Raw genomic sequence first — 16,302 nt, 5'->3', positions numbered from 1 at the left:
AATTCTATGTAATAAGTAGCTGAAATACACACAAATGTCAGGACATGTCAAAACCAGGGCACGTCAGGGCATGCCCTAAAATTACCTCTGACATCAGAGGGTTAAAACCTAATTCTTATTTTAACATTTTTGTTCAGATTTAACACAATATGTTTTTTTAGCTACAATTGCAGCAACTTTTGTCCTGTATGTGTTGTATGAATTTTCACACTCTGCTCTTGTAGATATATATATGCAGTAAACTCTTTAATTGTATATTTAAACATCATTAATGTGCGTAATTTACAAGAAGAGTAGGGTTATCTGTGGCAAGTGCCTTTTAATGGTCAACAAACACTGCTCACACATGTCCCTGATCCAAAGATTGCATCACCTTTTCCACACAAATTCTACTTTCTGTAGAATAAATCTAAATAACTAACTAAAAGAATTAAAAATAAATAACTGATGTTGGTGGAGATTATTTATCTTTAAATAGATTAAAACTGTTTTGCAAAAACTTTCTCTTTGATCTCACACAAAATTGGATTGAAAATTTACAATAATTCGAAAACAGGCTATTGTCACCTGAATTTAAAGCGGTGGACCAGAGTGCATTTTTGTGTTTATGGGGTGCAATGTGTGCTCATGCTTTATTTGTAAAAATCACGTTATTTTTTCATATATCCTACTTTGATTATATACAGCTACTCTGTTAACATGAAAACGTCATATATCCTAGTTCCTCTGAAGACCTGCCCTCAAGAGGCTCTGATTGATCAGCTAACATAACGTTGTGATTCGCAGATCAGTTCCACATCATCAGGAAGCGTCTCGATTGTAACAGTGCCTCTGGCTATGCCCCTTCGATGGGATGTATGTGCGTAACCTGAAGGGTTTATGACATCATTAACCCGGATGTATTTTTTTGTAGTCCCCAAACTTTGTTTGATGTAGGCTTTAAGCTAACTCTGTAAAAGCCAATGTCTCCCTTTGCATTGAACTTTGAGCAACTTAGATTCAAAGATGTTGTTTATGTTCAAACAGCTACATTACACATCAACTAAAGTTTAAAATATGATATCGCAGTGGACCACCCCTTTAAAAAATGGTGTAATAACGGCTTTCCCTTAAAAAAGATTTAAGGAAGCACATTTTTTAATTGATAAATGTAAGCCGTTTATTGAGCTAGGATCAAAGAACTGCATTTCTTTCATAAAAAATTCTAATATAATATTAATCATTGATATTATTTTATATGCTGTTAGTATTTAATGCCAAAAAAGGAAATGTGCTAGCACAACCTGTTACTAAAACCGGGCTGGTCCATACTGTACAGTGCTAATAAACACTTGCTCATCCTTGTAGCTTCACAGCCAAACCATCTAAGTGTGAATTACTGACAACTGTAAAACCTGTAATTCAGATCACTGTGTCATTTTATGAAACAGTAATAAAAATAGAGCAAATTGATAAACACACAATACGAAAAACGGCACAAATAAATGCAAGGCACAAACAAAAGCATGTAAAAAAAAACGTTAAAATCAAATGCGAAATAATACAGTACAATCACTCTAAAAATCAAATATAGATTAAAATTTTAAGAGTGATTCAGTCAAGAGAAGTGATTGTTTTTCCGCTGTTGTTTTAAAAACATTTAACGTCCCATGAAATTAAAATAAAACATTTTAGATGTTAGTTTCGGTCTGTTAGATTTAAGCATATCTATTAGCTAGTGTGCTCCGAAACAGTTACAAAATTTGTGTTTAGAAAATATAATACTGATATAAACATTTAAAGCTTGCAGTTTGTCATTGGATCAATGGATTTTTTTTTTCACGTTACCTCATACTTCAGTTTCTCATCAAATCTTGACAAATCAAATGCTCTAGTATCTGACATGTTCCACCCCCTTCAAGACAATTGTCTTTTGTATTGCATTTGATGCCCTTCATCTCAACCACGCTTACTTGCAGAGCTGTTTAAAAATGAAAAGCAAAACAATAAAAACGAAAGTTTTTTTTATAGGAGGAGCTACTCAATGTCCCACCCTCTTTTCATTTTTCTGTTAAGATTACATCAAATATAAAATAAAAAAATGCACTTCATGGAAACTTATATGACAGCAGGTCTAATACGCTGGTGTATGGATCACATCCAATATATTTTTGTTAAGGTTAGGTGCTTCATATCAAACACAGATCATAAGAGAGCAATTATTTCAGCTGCCATTTCACAGTGAGCTTCACGGGTTTGATTTAGAGACTTTCAGACTCCGATTCCTCTAAGTGATCCCCAACTGCCTGTCAAGACTTACTCAGACACAAAATAGGTTTGCATAAAGAAAGAAGTTGTTAACAAATTAAAAACAAACCAATATGTGATGTACTGTAATGTAATGATTCAAATTGACTTATACCATTCAAGTTCCATGGAGAGCCAATTTAAACATTTTAAGTTAATAACAATTAAAATTGGATATGTTTCTTACAGTATTTTGCCTCATTACTGTATTTAAAGGGATAGTTCACCATAAAATAAAAATTTACTCAATATTTACTATCCATCAAGAGATTTTATGACAGCAGGCCTAATATGAAGGTGCATGGACCTAATATCCAATTTATTTTTGTTAGAATTAGCTATTTACATTCACTCACATAACCAGCTGGATGCGTTTTTCCTCTCCAACAAGTTACTTTTCTATTGATTTTCTATGTAAACACATGCTGTAGTAATGTGTGTGACCGTCTTATCAAGCATGGTGCACATGAGCGCTGCATTTTTTAGAGACTGTGTCAACTTGAAAGATTTTCAACTTTCACACACAGCGCAGTTCATCACTTTCAGGTCAAAAGCAGTGAAACAATCAGAAGAGCTCGAAGAAGGCAACTGTTGCGAGCTTCTGTTTATAGTAGAAAGTTTGAATGACATCTGTATAATCATTACAGTTATATCATGCTGGATGAAGCATTAATTAGCCCCTTTCATACAGTGATACGGGTAAATATCTGGAAAATTACAAGTACATTTACAAGTAAATTCAAATATGTGCTGTTCACACAGGTAAGGATATTTGGGAATATTTTGGGAAAGGACCATACATCCATTTCAAAATGGCGGTAAATTCTGACATCATTACCAGAAATAAGCTCTAAATGGCCGCACTTGTACACTGTAAAACCCAACAGTCAACTTCACAAATGAAATGAGTGTAGTTAACTCAAAATTGACTGAAAGTTAATTCTACTCATTTGAAGAGAGTTTTGAACTCAGTGTTGAAGAATGAGTGATGAAATACCTCATTACTTGGAGTAAGTTCACAGTACTCATATAGATAAGTTTTTTTTTTAACTCAAATGGTTTGTTGCAATCGGTTTCCTCAAACGATTTGGGTTGCCTTAATTAATTGGGGTTTACAGTACTCAGTTGGTTTGAGTTTTCTTCATTTATTGGATTACTGTGCTCAAATTGCTTCGCTTACTCAAATTGTTTAAGTCACAGTGCTCATCAGAATTAGTTTTTGAACTTAAATGGTTTGTTGCAATCGGTTTCCTCAAATGGTTTGAGTTACCTTAACTTTTTGGGTTTTACAGTGTATTAAACATGAAGGGGTCTGTCTTTTTCTTGATGGTTTTACATTTATTTAAAACTTTAGTAGCTCTCCTTCACATACACGCGCGTCACGCATCGTCACAGCGGTGTATCATAAGCATTAATCAATCTTTTTTTCCACAGTTTGCACTAAGAAAGTACATAGAAACATTATATGACTAACAAGCTGCAGCTAAATGTGTCTGGAGAAGGATTTAAAGCCGTTTATTTTCATAAACAGCACAGATGTGAAGTCATCTGATTGCTTGAAGTAGACGTCCACATCAGCGCGTTCTAAATGTGAACGCACTCTTTCCGGCAATTTTCCTTCTGCGTTCACACAAAGCAACATTCCAGGAAATTACCTATAATGTTACAACTTTTCTTTCTGGAAAATTGCTGGAACTAATTTACCGGTATTTAAAAAAAAGGGTCTGTTCACACATAATCCCTTTACTGGCAATTTTTCGCAAAAGTCTGTATGTGTGAAAGGGGCTATTGTGGCTTTGTTCAGATATCCTGAGTTATATAATGTATCTTTCAGTGGTTATCATAACATTATTTTCCTATATTTTTGATGGGTCTGTTATAACATCACGTTCACAATATCGCGTCATGTGGACCTGACACTATACGGATGTTTTTTTAAACCCGTTCCTGAGTGCCGCGTCTCACGTTTGAATAAGCAAAGATGCATTCGGTGTGAATGAGCCCTCAGACATGAATGTTTTACTTTAAACCTTTATGAGTTTAATCTTTCTGTTGAACACAAAATAAAATATTTAAAGAATGATAGAAACACATAAACATTGACTAAAACAATACTACAAAAGTCAATAGTTACCGGATTCTAGCATTTTTTAAAATAGCTTTTGCGTAAAAAAAAAAAAAACTCAAGTGAAGGTTGAGATAATGGCAGAATTTCTACAAATTGTGCATTTTGTACCTTCTTGCAAGTGAATTAAGCAAAATTTGATTAATGTTTAAACTGGCATGTCTTAAAAACAATCTACAGAGCTAAACTTTAATCACAATGCAGCATTGGAGATCATTTCAATGGTCACTTCCTGTCTCGTGGAGAACAGGTGTTGTTAAGTTATAATTGAGTTCATGCAGTCTTAATTTTCCCCACTAACATGCAGACTCATCGTCCCAGCAGTAAGTTTCCACTTGTCTGAGCCCAGAACTCTCAAAATCAATCCACCCCCCCATCCGATCCCCCGAGGCCCTCAGCCAGCTCCACACAGAGACAGCACTGATCACCATCATCAACATAATTAGCCTTCATATCAAACACAGATCATAAGAGAGCAATTATTTCAGCTGCCATTTCAACGTGAGCTTCACAGGTTTGATTTAGAGACTTCCAGGCTCCGATTCCTCTAATTGATCCCCAACTGCCTGTCAAGACTTACTCAGACACAAAATCGGTTTGCCTAAAGAAAGAAGTTGTTAACCAAATAAACACAAACCGATGGATTAATGGATGGAAGGATGAACAAAAAGAGAGATAGTAACTTGATCCAATGATTCAAATTGGCTTTTACCATTAAAGTTAATGACAATTAAAATTGGATTTATTTTTTCACAGTATTTTGCCTCCTTACTGAATTTAAATGGATTGTTCCCCCCAAAATTTTCATTAATTATTTAGACTCCATCAAGTGATTTCAAACCTTTATGAATTTCTTTATTCTGCACATGAAAGAATTTATTTTGAAGAAAGATGAAAATAAGACACCATTGACTTCCATACAGAAAAAAACCCAAATACTATGGAAGTCAATCTTTCCAGCTTTCTTCAAAATATAATCTTTTGTGTTCAACAGAAGAAAGAAACTCAAAAAGGTTTGAAACAAATAAAATGTTAGTAAACATTGACAGAATTTTCAGAACTATTCCTTTGCGTACATCTTTCATGCATCTGTATTTTTGTTTTGTTAAACCTTTACTTCACTATATTCAATTATAAAAATGTTATGTTGCTCCTTGTTTTTTCTTATAAGGAGAATGTCACCTGTTCAGAGATATGATACATAGCAGTGTTTGATTTGTGAAATAGCTGATGCATATAAGCTTAGCTATTAAATCAGTTCTGAAATCACATTGAACAATTCATTGGACTGGACTGTTTGATGTTCTCAATTTATCAACTGACTCAAATGAACAAGTCAGAAGGATTCTCCAGCTAATGATTCTGACAAAAGCCAGGAACAACAGCAGCTTAATGCAACTCAATTGACTATTATTTATTTGTGAATTATTTCTGCTAGAAATGTTGGACTAATTATGGGGCCAATCACACCAAACTTGTTTTTTGTGTTGAGAGACACCTTTTTTAAATAGTTAACTATCGGCCTCGAGCGTTTTGTGTGTGCTTAGGGGCCAATCACACTGAACATGCGTTTTGTGTTGAGAGACGCCTTTTAAAAAATTATTTACGAACGGCCGCAAGCGTTGTGCGCGCTGCTTATGCACCCTGCATGCCTCGCATTTTAATTTTAATTTCACAATATTATTATATATTAAATTTATAATAATATTAACAGCAACACTCTCACACAATACGCAGCTGATCCAGGCTGTGCATAGTGACGACAAAAAATAAATAAATAAAAGCGCACCGCACTTCTTTTTTTCTTGTCAGCAAAAAGACAGTGAGTGAGGTGCACCTCGCGTTTTTGGAACGTAAATGTGCTTTTGGTGTGACCGGCCCCTTATGCAGCCTGTGCGCCTCGCATTTTAACTGCCTGCTGCTTCTCGCATTTTTGCCTCTGAAAAAAGTCAACTCTGGGCAGAAAAGGCACGCTACGTTAGTTACGTCACTTTTTCATTCCCCAATCAAATGAAAGCAGAGGCGCTGTTTCCGTTGAGGTGCCTCACGGTTTTAGAACTTAAAGGCGCATTCGGTGTGATTGGCCACTGTGTGATATGCTTGACATGTTGACATTTAAATATTTGTGTATTACTGTCTGAATAGAGTAGTTTTCATTTATTTAAAAAAAGAAAGTTTGCACCAATAGTCTCGGACCCCAATCCTGACCTCCTCTCTTTGGGGCTGATCACAGCGAACACGCTTTTCCGTTTCAAAGACGCGAGACGCACCAAAATGCCTTTTTTGTTGCGCTTTTTATGTCGCTAGGTAACGACTGAATCAGCTGCATATTGTGTGAGAGTGTTGCTGATGATATTATTATTATTTTAATATATAATAATATTGTGAAATTCAAGATTTGTGAGTCATACAGCACCGGATAAATTACAAAAAAAACAAACAAAAACAAAAAACACGCAAGTCCCTCCTCCATCTTCAAAAGTCTCCATTGTTGTCTTGACAACACAAACACTGCAGGTACCTCAACGGAAACCCAGACTCTGGCTTCATTTGTTTGGAGAATGAAAAAGACGCGACTGACGTAACATGCTTTTCTGCTCAGAGTTGACTTTTTTTCAACTGCGAGCACAAGGTGTGCAAGGGCAAAAACACGAGGCGCAGCAGGCGGTTAAAATGCGAGGCACGCAGGGCGCATAAACAGCGCGTACAACACTCACAGCTGTTAGTAAATCATTCAAAAAAGGTGCCTCTTGTCGGCGCCAATAGCCTAGTGGTTAGTGCGGCAACATATAGCACCCAGGTGCTCGCGGCGACCCGAGTTCGATTCCCGGCTTGAGGTCCTTTGCCGATCCTTCCCCTCTCTCTGTTCCACATACTTTCCTGTCTGTTAATGTCCACTGTCCTGTTAATTAAGATGAAAACTGCTAAAAAATAATTATGAAAAAAAAAAAAGGTGCCTTTCAACGCAAAAAATGCATTTGGTGTGATAGGGCCCTTTCTTTTTAGTTTAGTTACTTAAAAAAAAAAAACGTGAGTAAACCCATTGCCTTAAAAGAGACAAGGTGACTTCAAACTTAAAAAAAAAAAGTGACTAAACCAGTTGAATCGGTTAAGCTTACTTAATCTAATCATGCACATAGCTAATCTACAGCAGGCAGCAGGCTTACACATTTTTTAAGTAAATAAAACAAATCATTGTTTACAGTGTGTCTAGATACAGTCCTGCTATAATAAAGGTGGAAAATGAAAATCCAAAAATGCATTTCAAAAAAACTAAACGTAATATTTAAATAACACAAATTAATGCTAATGTATTGTCCTCACCGCCATAGTAATATATATTTACATAATTAGAAAACAGAACAGTCTTCATACTAACTAATAAGAATGCATATGACTCTCTCTCAGCAGCAACACATTTTGCCTTATGTGATGTTTCCTTTAATATATACATTTATATTACACATGTTGTTTTTACTCATTTATAAGGCTATTTTATGGAATATTTTGTTATTTTTATTTGTTTGCACAATTACAGTGCTCAGAATTGAGTACACCCCATTTTGAAAATGAATATTTTTATCCATTTCTCAGTGAATATAAGCAATGTATTTTGGTGCATTTTAACAAAACCGATTTATTAAACAGATATATTAATTCAAATAATTTTTAGTCACCAAACATATTTAGAAATTCAAAGATAATACAATTAAATTCAAGCAAAATATTATTCAAGCAAAAAAAAAAAAAAAAAAAAAAAACCTAGAAAATTAACAAAATTTTTCTAGTTTTTTTGCTTCTCTTGATTTTTCCTCTTTTTTAAATTTATAATTAATATTTTTCTTTAACATAAATTTGGGTGTACTAGTCTTTATTTACAGTATATGCACAAATATAATATTGTAGCACTTCCTATTAAATATATGAAGTTAAAACATAGATTTGTGAGGGGTGTACCTATATATGCTGAGCACTGTAAATGATCATTAATCATTAGAAGTATTTATCAGTTTTGTGTTTTTGTTTCTTTGTTTTATGAAGTACCTACAGTACTAAAGAGTCACGTAACAACTGTGTGAAAGATAGCAGACTCTTATGTTTGTATAGTCAAATTATTACCTCCGTGTCAACCCATGGAAATAACTATGGGTTACTACTAATTACTTCTAGTTGACTATGAATAAATGCACCGTCATGGTAGTTTACTGTGAGAAGCACAAGAAAACAGACTCTACATCAAAATAACTGCAGAACTGGTGCTTCTACTCTTCTACTTGATGCCTTAGAGCATGCAGCATGACTTCTCATAATTGTTAACTGATAAAATTTGCAGACAAAAACAAACAAATAAAAAAAAAACAGTTCAGAAAAGTTAATTGCGGCTGGTAAACATTAGAACTGTAGTGATCATGCTCTCAAAACAATTATTTTTGTTGTTTGTTCAAAGTACTTATTTAAAACGAGCTGAATCAGCATTTTGGCAATAAATTAATTGTTTCATCGATAAAATTTGTAAAAACTATTAAGCCAACTGAATCGATTTGTGTTTGGACAACATAGTTTTTTACAGTGTGTATTAGATATCTATAAGTAAAATCTATTTTTTGGGGTTAATTCTATTAGCCAAGTCTATTAGCCAAGTCTTTCTACAAGTATAAACATAAATGCTGGACAGATGTTTTGTTTAATTAAAATCAAACCGACAATGTTTTTTCATTTATGCAATATACTGTATGAGTGCTATATAAACAAATATAATTCAGCTTGGCAGGAGAACTGAGTTGCAGAACTTGTGCAAACACAGCTCACTAAGATTTAATGCTACGGTTTTCCCACTGCTGTCATGTTTTTTATTTTGTTAGAGGAATGTCCATATTACAAACAGTATATTTATACATTCAACCAAATGCTTGTTACAATAGCTTTTTGGCTAAATTTAGCTTTGCCTGTTTTTTGAAGTTTGCATTGCATTGTGTGTGCAATGTTTTCATTGGTTGATTTGGTCATGTGTTTTGTTCTCCATTGGTTGCATTTGTCATGTGTCTTGTTTCTCTTTGTTGTGTCATGTTGTGTGATCCCTAGTGTTTGATATATATATATGTACAGTTGAAGTCCGAACTATTAAACCCCCTGAATTATTAGCCCCCTGTTTATTGTTTTCCCTAACTTCTGTTTAACGGAGAGAAGATTTATTTCAACACATTTCTAAACATAATATTTTATTAACTCATTTCTAATAACTTATTTATTTTATCTTTGCCATGATGACAGTAAATAATATTTTACTAGATATTTTTCAAGACACTTCTATACAGTTAAAGTGACATTTAAAAGCTTAACTAGGTTATTTGGGTTAACTAGGCAAGTTAGGGTAATTAGGCAAGTTATTGTTTAACAGGTGGTTTGTTCAGTAGACTATCGAAAAAAAATTGCTTAAAGGGGCTAATAATTATAATATTTATTTTTTTATTAAAAACTGCTTTTATTCTAGCCGAAATAAAACAAATAAGACAGAATATTTCCAGAAGAAAAAATATTATCTGTAAACTGTGAAAATTTCCTTGCTCTGTTAAACATCATTTGGGAAATATTTATTCAAAAAAAGAAAATTAATTCAAAGGGGGTTTAATAATTGTGATTTCAACTGTGTGTGTGTGTATGTGTATGTGTATATATATATATATATATATATATATATATATATATATATATATATATATATATATATATATATATATATATATATATATATATATATATATATATATATAGACCATTTTGAGCGATGCAAAAACAATGGTCCTATCATATTTCCTGTTTTACATTTTTATCTTCTATAGCTTTATATTGATAAATAATGTTATGATAGTTGTTTTAACATTAAGTTATGATTGAATTGCCTCTCGTTACAGTTATGAAAAAGATTAATAACAAGCAAAAAATGTTTATGGGCCAATGACATCACCACATTGAAATGGTCTATATACAGTATATACACCCTCATGTTTACTTTGTTCCTTGTCTATCTTTGTTCATGTCACTCCACTGTCGGCAAATTTATTTGTTTTGCTTTGTCATGCCAAGCTTTTAAATTAAAATTTAGCTTTATTAGGGTCACGTTTACATTTAGTTTTAATGTAGGTTCATGCCAAGTCTAGTTTTGTTTGTTTTGCTCATTTTTGTTCATAAACACACACTTGGGTTCTCATCCCTACATTCAGTTGGACTTCAATACATTGATACAAAAATAATTTACACTTAAATGTACTTTTTGTACATCAAAAAATACAAAGGTTAGAGCTTAAGTAAATTAGGATTATTTTCTGGCGATTTCTTCATACTAACTAGCAGTGTTGGGGGTAATGCGCTATTAATAATATAAGTAACACAAGTAACGCATATAATAAAAGTAACGCACGTTACGTAATAATATTACTTTTCTAAAGTAACAAGTTTTTTAAAAATGTAACACGAGTTACTTTTTAACTGGTTTTATTGGCTTTTACAAAATATATAGCGGAATAAAAACTACCTTAGGTTGAATCGCACACTCAATGAGAGAGCGTGCTGCAAGGGAACAGACAGTCGGCTCGCACTCTTCATCATCAGATCTTCTTTTTCACAGCAAATGAGTCAGCCTACTGTTCTATTAACTGAATAACTCAGGATATTGATTTATTTCGAGTCAGATGAGGTATCCGGTATGTTAAAAATTAAGTAATAAGGTATTTACTGAAGACACAAATCATTTCACGACAACTCAATTCAGTTTAATGAACTGGTTTGAGCGGTTCACTTAGAAGATCTGGTTAAAATACAAACGATTCATTCGCGAATCGCCCATCATAACAACAGACAGTCAGAAACAGAAACAACGACTGGCCGGAGACTTACATTTTTGCAATGGATACTTGTTATTTTGAACTCATCGAAGAAAAGAAGTGGATTTTTGTTAAGAGTAGATTATGTGAAAGTAAAACCTCTTGACAACTGCAAGAAACAAAACAATTGAAAAAACAAAACAAAACTGGATGTAAAGCACTCCCGCACCCAACCTCCAGCTAAACAACAAATGATTGACATCAGTTCACATTCTCCAAATAAAATAGTTAATTCGACTACACTAAAATTTTTTTTATTGCTTTTATAGTTGAGAAGATGCAGCCACTGTCTACTGTAGAAGTAACTACGTTTTGTAATACGATTTTTTTTTCTTTTGGGAAATGATTTACTCATTTGTTAAAGCCACGTAAAGTGAATTATTCAATGTATTAAGCTCAAAGATTTATTTTGATTTGAGGATGATTTTTAATGTCTTACTGTTCATTTTGTATTTAAATATTTTAAAGATTTAAAATCTGTTTTTGTCTTAATATAAATGATTTCATGTCAGTACTATTAGGCAATCTTTATCTCAATGGACAGTGAATTTACTTAACACAAAACATACAAAAAGTAGCAAACACATTACTTTACATGCTTTCATTAATCTGTATATATATATAGCATGTATAGTTCTCAAAATATAATTTTATCCTACATTTTTAAAGGAAAATGAAGGTGCAGGTTATAAAGGTGGCTGTTAAATGCAGAGCTTCTCGAATAAAAATGGGCAAAAAAAAAAAAAAAAACATCTGCAAGTTCTGAAAGAGTTGAAACCTCCACCAGGTAAGGAAAATTCACACAAAAGTTACTCAGAAGTAATACAACACATTTATTTTCATAAAAAGTAACTAAGTAAAGCAATTAGTTACTTTTTTGGGGAAGTAACTCAATATTGCAATGCACTACTTTCAAAAGTAACTTCCCCCAACACTGCTAACTACACACATTCATAACACACAGAACCTAAAAATAACAACTTAGCAGGAGATTTTGAAAGTGATTATTATGTGATTTGGGAGTCTTGATCTGATACTCTAAGACTTGCAGCTGGAATTAGTAAACAGGGTCAATTAGCATGAGACTGCAATCTTATAAAAGCGCTGATGGGAAAGTTCAGTGGGTGATCTACTGACAATGCTCAAATTAAAAACACAGACACAGCAGCTCATTTCCATAATGCCTGGTGCAATCTTCTGGAGTGCAAATAGAAAAAAATAATTAAATAATGATGTTTGGTAAATCAATATGTTTGGATAAGCCATGTTATATGTAAGAGATTCTTTTGGGGCATTAAATAATCCCAGTCTACTGACTTCTGGAAACCCTAATAGTAAAATACATTGAACGATTCATTCACAAGCTCTTCTGGGTCTGAAAGGCCTTTTATCCATGGGATATCAACATGTTTTCATGGATCTGGTCACAAGTGGTTAGTCAGTACATTTTTCATTAACATATGCGTAAAGTTTAGGTGTACTTTCTGAAGATTATCACATTTCGACTAGCTCTGTAAATGATGGAAGGTGGACAAGCTTAAAATATTTAGACGCTATTTACACTGAGGAATTAGGAAAGAATTAGGGGGAAAATCGAAACTCCTACAAATGCATGAACAATCATAATGCTCTAGGTCAGATGATTTTCAGGTCTGATGTTTTTTACTGCATGTAAATATTTTTAGTAAATCCCAATAGTTTTTTTTATGCCAAAAAGGATTTGTGCTGACATAAGTGTTTACTAAATCTGGCCCTTTTTTTTTTGTTGTCTGCCGTAAATCATGGGTTTGGAAATATTTTGGATTCAAGGGGGAAAAACGATGGGCTGCCAAACAAAGCACATGTCGTTTGTAAATGTTGCCAGCACCAGCTAAATTACTCGAGATATATGACAAAACTATCAATACCATTTTGAATGCTGTTTTGCTAAGTCATAATTAATTCATGTAACCACTTTTATTTGTTTAAATATTTTTATTTATGAATGCTTTTTGTAAATAGTACCTCAGTTTTAATTTTCCTAATGAGGATTGCTTAAGAGTTACTATAAAAAAGCGGGAGTGATTGCCAGCAACTGTAAAAAGAAATGTTTACATTTAGTGTTGGGTAAGTTACTTTATATAAGCATAGATTACAAATAACTGACTACTACTAGAAAATTGTAATCTGATAGCATTATTAATTACTTAATGCAAAAAGTAATCAGATTACTAATAACTTTACTTTGAAGTTACTTTTAAAACATATAAAACATACCTATAAAAATACAAAATAAACTGCAGCTCTTTTAGTAATTTAATGTTCACTGGAAAACATTACAATGCGTTGATCACAGCAGCTTGACACTTTTAAAAGACTTAAAGAGATCCCAAAAAGTTCTCCAAAAACTTTAAATTAACTTACTAGATACTTTAAATTACTAGATACTTTAAATTACTAGATACCTTTAACAACTGACATCCATAGCATGAAAAAGCACTGCAGTGTTTGGGTGTTCTGTGTTTGTCTGAGGTAATTAGTCTACCTAAATGTGTTCTTGTATAAATGCAATATGCGCGTGCCCAAAAGACGCGATATGTAAACAGAAGATACCTTCACTCCCGATGCTGCACAAAAAAAATCAATTTAGCCTGTTTAGGCTGAGTTGGACCGCCGTTTTTTTGGCTGCCGGTGTCCTCCTTGGTAACGAGTAGTGTTGTAGAATGCTTTCTATTCAAGTGCTTGAACAAGTTGCTGGTAGAGTTAATAGCAGTCTAAGGTTCGATTTCAGACAGCATTTCACAGCAATTTTTTGTTTTAACACTCAATTAAATCAAAGTAATATCTGTATTTCCACTAGGAGAAGCAGCCCCTCTCATCAGTAACCATTTCAGCTCACATTTTCCAGCAATTTAAAAGCGCATGCTTATTAACTGACGTTGCAGTTGCAGTATTTAAAAGAAGCATTTATTTCTTCCAAAAACTATATTTGTAGCATAGGTAACACAATTACACTGACTTTAATAACTGTAATCAAATTACACAAATTTAAAATGTAATTATTACATTACTGTGTTCCCCAAAAATGTAATTAGAATACAGTAATGTGTTACTGTGGAACACGTTACACCCAACTCTGACAGTAATCTACAGTATTTCATTAACTTATACAGCGTTGTTACACCAATTTTCTTTAGTTCTAACACCTATATTGATAGAGTACCATCTATAATAGTACCTTTGTTACACAGACAACAACACAACCAAAAGCAGGTGGCGATCAGACAGTCGTTTTATGAGCTAAACTGTGTATCCACAAACAGAGATACCAACATTTAGATGGCTCTCAACGTCATTCCCTCAACTACTAAAACACAAGCATAGTACCACACTAGGGATGCAACGACTATAGATTTTGGTTGTACGATTATAGTCTAAGGAATAATCACGGTTTCACGGTTATCATAATTATTATGCATTAATTAATTTCAAAACGCTACTAGCCACTAGAAAATCACTAGTAACCGCTGCTCAGTAACCAATTAATACAGCACAAAATAATAATAAAAAACAAACAATAGGCCATTTCTTTTTGGACTTTTAAACATTTAAACAATAGTAATAATTTTACACTGAAAATAAACGACAGAACAACAAATAAATAAAAATAAGAATAAAAAAATTGTATTTGTCTAATGTACATCTATTGTAAGTTTTTAATCATATAAATGTAAGTATTTCCCTTTTAAAGAGAACATATGTAGTCAAAGGCTGCTGAACCTTTGTTTGAAAGGCACTTTTGATCAAGTATATTACAAAAATGTTTAGTATTTTCATTTTTGGTCCACTGTACAGAGAAAGATACAGGAAGTCATTTTTACCAACACTGATCAGATTGTATAACCAAAATCATACTAGATGACTTATGCTGAATTGAAACAGTTATTAGATATGGACAAGCGTTTACTTGTTGTTTAAAACTAAGGTGTGCAGTATGAATGTAATTTTATTATTGTTTTTATATATATGTAACTTATAACTATTTTTAGTATGGAGAGCTCTGCTGTGACATGAATTTCCCTTTGGGATTAATAAAATTTAACAAACAAACACATAGAAATATGTATATTCCATAAAAACTATGAAGCTTTATGACTTTTCGTCATGCGACTTGTGGTCCACTCGCGCGCCGCTCCCAATATGTGCTCGCAAGCCACGCGTCTCCATTGAAAATGAACAAACTTGCACGTGTAAAATACGCAATATATGAACGGCCTTTAGTTAATAGCCTCATCCATAGTTAATCCAGTATGCGTAGGTATTACTTTGTTGTAGCAGTTTTGTTCCATGCAGAAATGCGGTGTTGAGAAGCCTTTACGATTAGGTAGACAAATTAAAGCGCGGTTAATAGTAAAATCGGGTAACCGTTGCATCCTCATACCACACATGACACAAAAATAATGCAATAAACATTATTTATCAACTTTAAATGTAACAAAAAACTCCAAATGTAACAAACCATATCATAGTCACCAACAATGACAAAATAAATAAATAAATAAATAAATAAATAAATAAAAATTTAGCCTAAAAAATAGCCAAGTGTCATGCAGTGAAAGCCATTTGTAGTTATTCATTGAATATACTATAATAATGAACAGGTAGCAGAATTATACTGTAAAATTTGACAGTATTTTTAAATCATGGCCATTTTTATTAACAGTATATCTTACTGTGTTAATTCAAAAATCACTAGAAATGGTATTATTGGCAAAAAGAAACAATCATACCATGACAAGACATATAATAATTACTGGTAATAGCTATTGAGAGCCAAAAGAGGGTAAATCTTATCCTTAAAGTCTTGATCAATTTATGTTTGCCCTATTTCTGAAAAAAAAATGAAGAAATCACAACTGATATACTGTATATGAAGTGAAAATGTGATCATAAGTTTTTTGCTTGGCTCTGGCTCTTGTGTTACTTCTGGAAACTGTTCAGATATCAAAGAAAATCACTTTCTCATCCTAT

General features: G+C 33.0%; 1 protein-coding gene across 1 annotated transcript in view; it reads right to left on the bottom strand.

Moving 5' to 3' along the window:
* mgat4b (alpha-1,3-mannosyl-glycoprotein 4-beta-N-acetylglucosaminyltransferase B) overlaps window positions 1-16,302 on the bottom strand; it is a 158,561-nt gene that overhangs the window by 72,801 nt on the left and 69,458 nt on the right. The gene's annotated exons all lie outside the window — the stretch shown is intronic.

This window comes from Danio aesculapii, chromosome 14, assembly GCF_903798145.1.
Source record: "Danio aesculapii chromosome 14, fDanAes4.1, whole genome shotgun sequence".
NCBI lineage: Eukaryota > Metazoa > Chordata > Actinopteri > Cypriniformes > Danionidae > Danio > Danio aesculapii.
The sequence above is the reverse complement of the archived record's forward strand: the minus strand, read 5'-3'. Positions and strand labels throughout refer to the sequence as shown.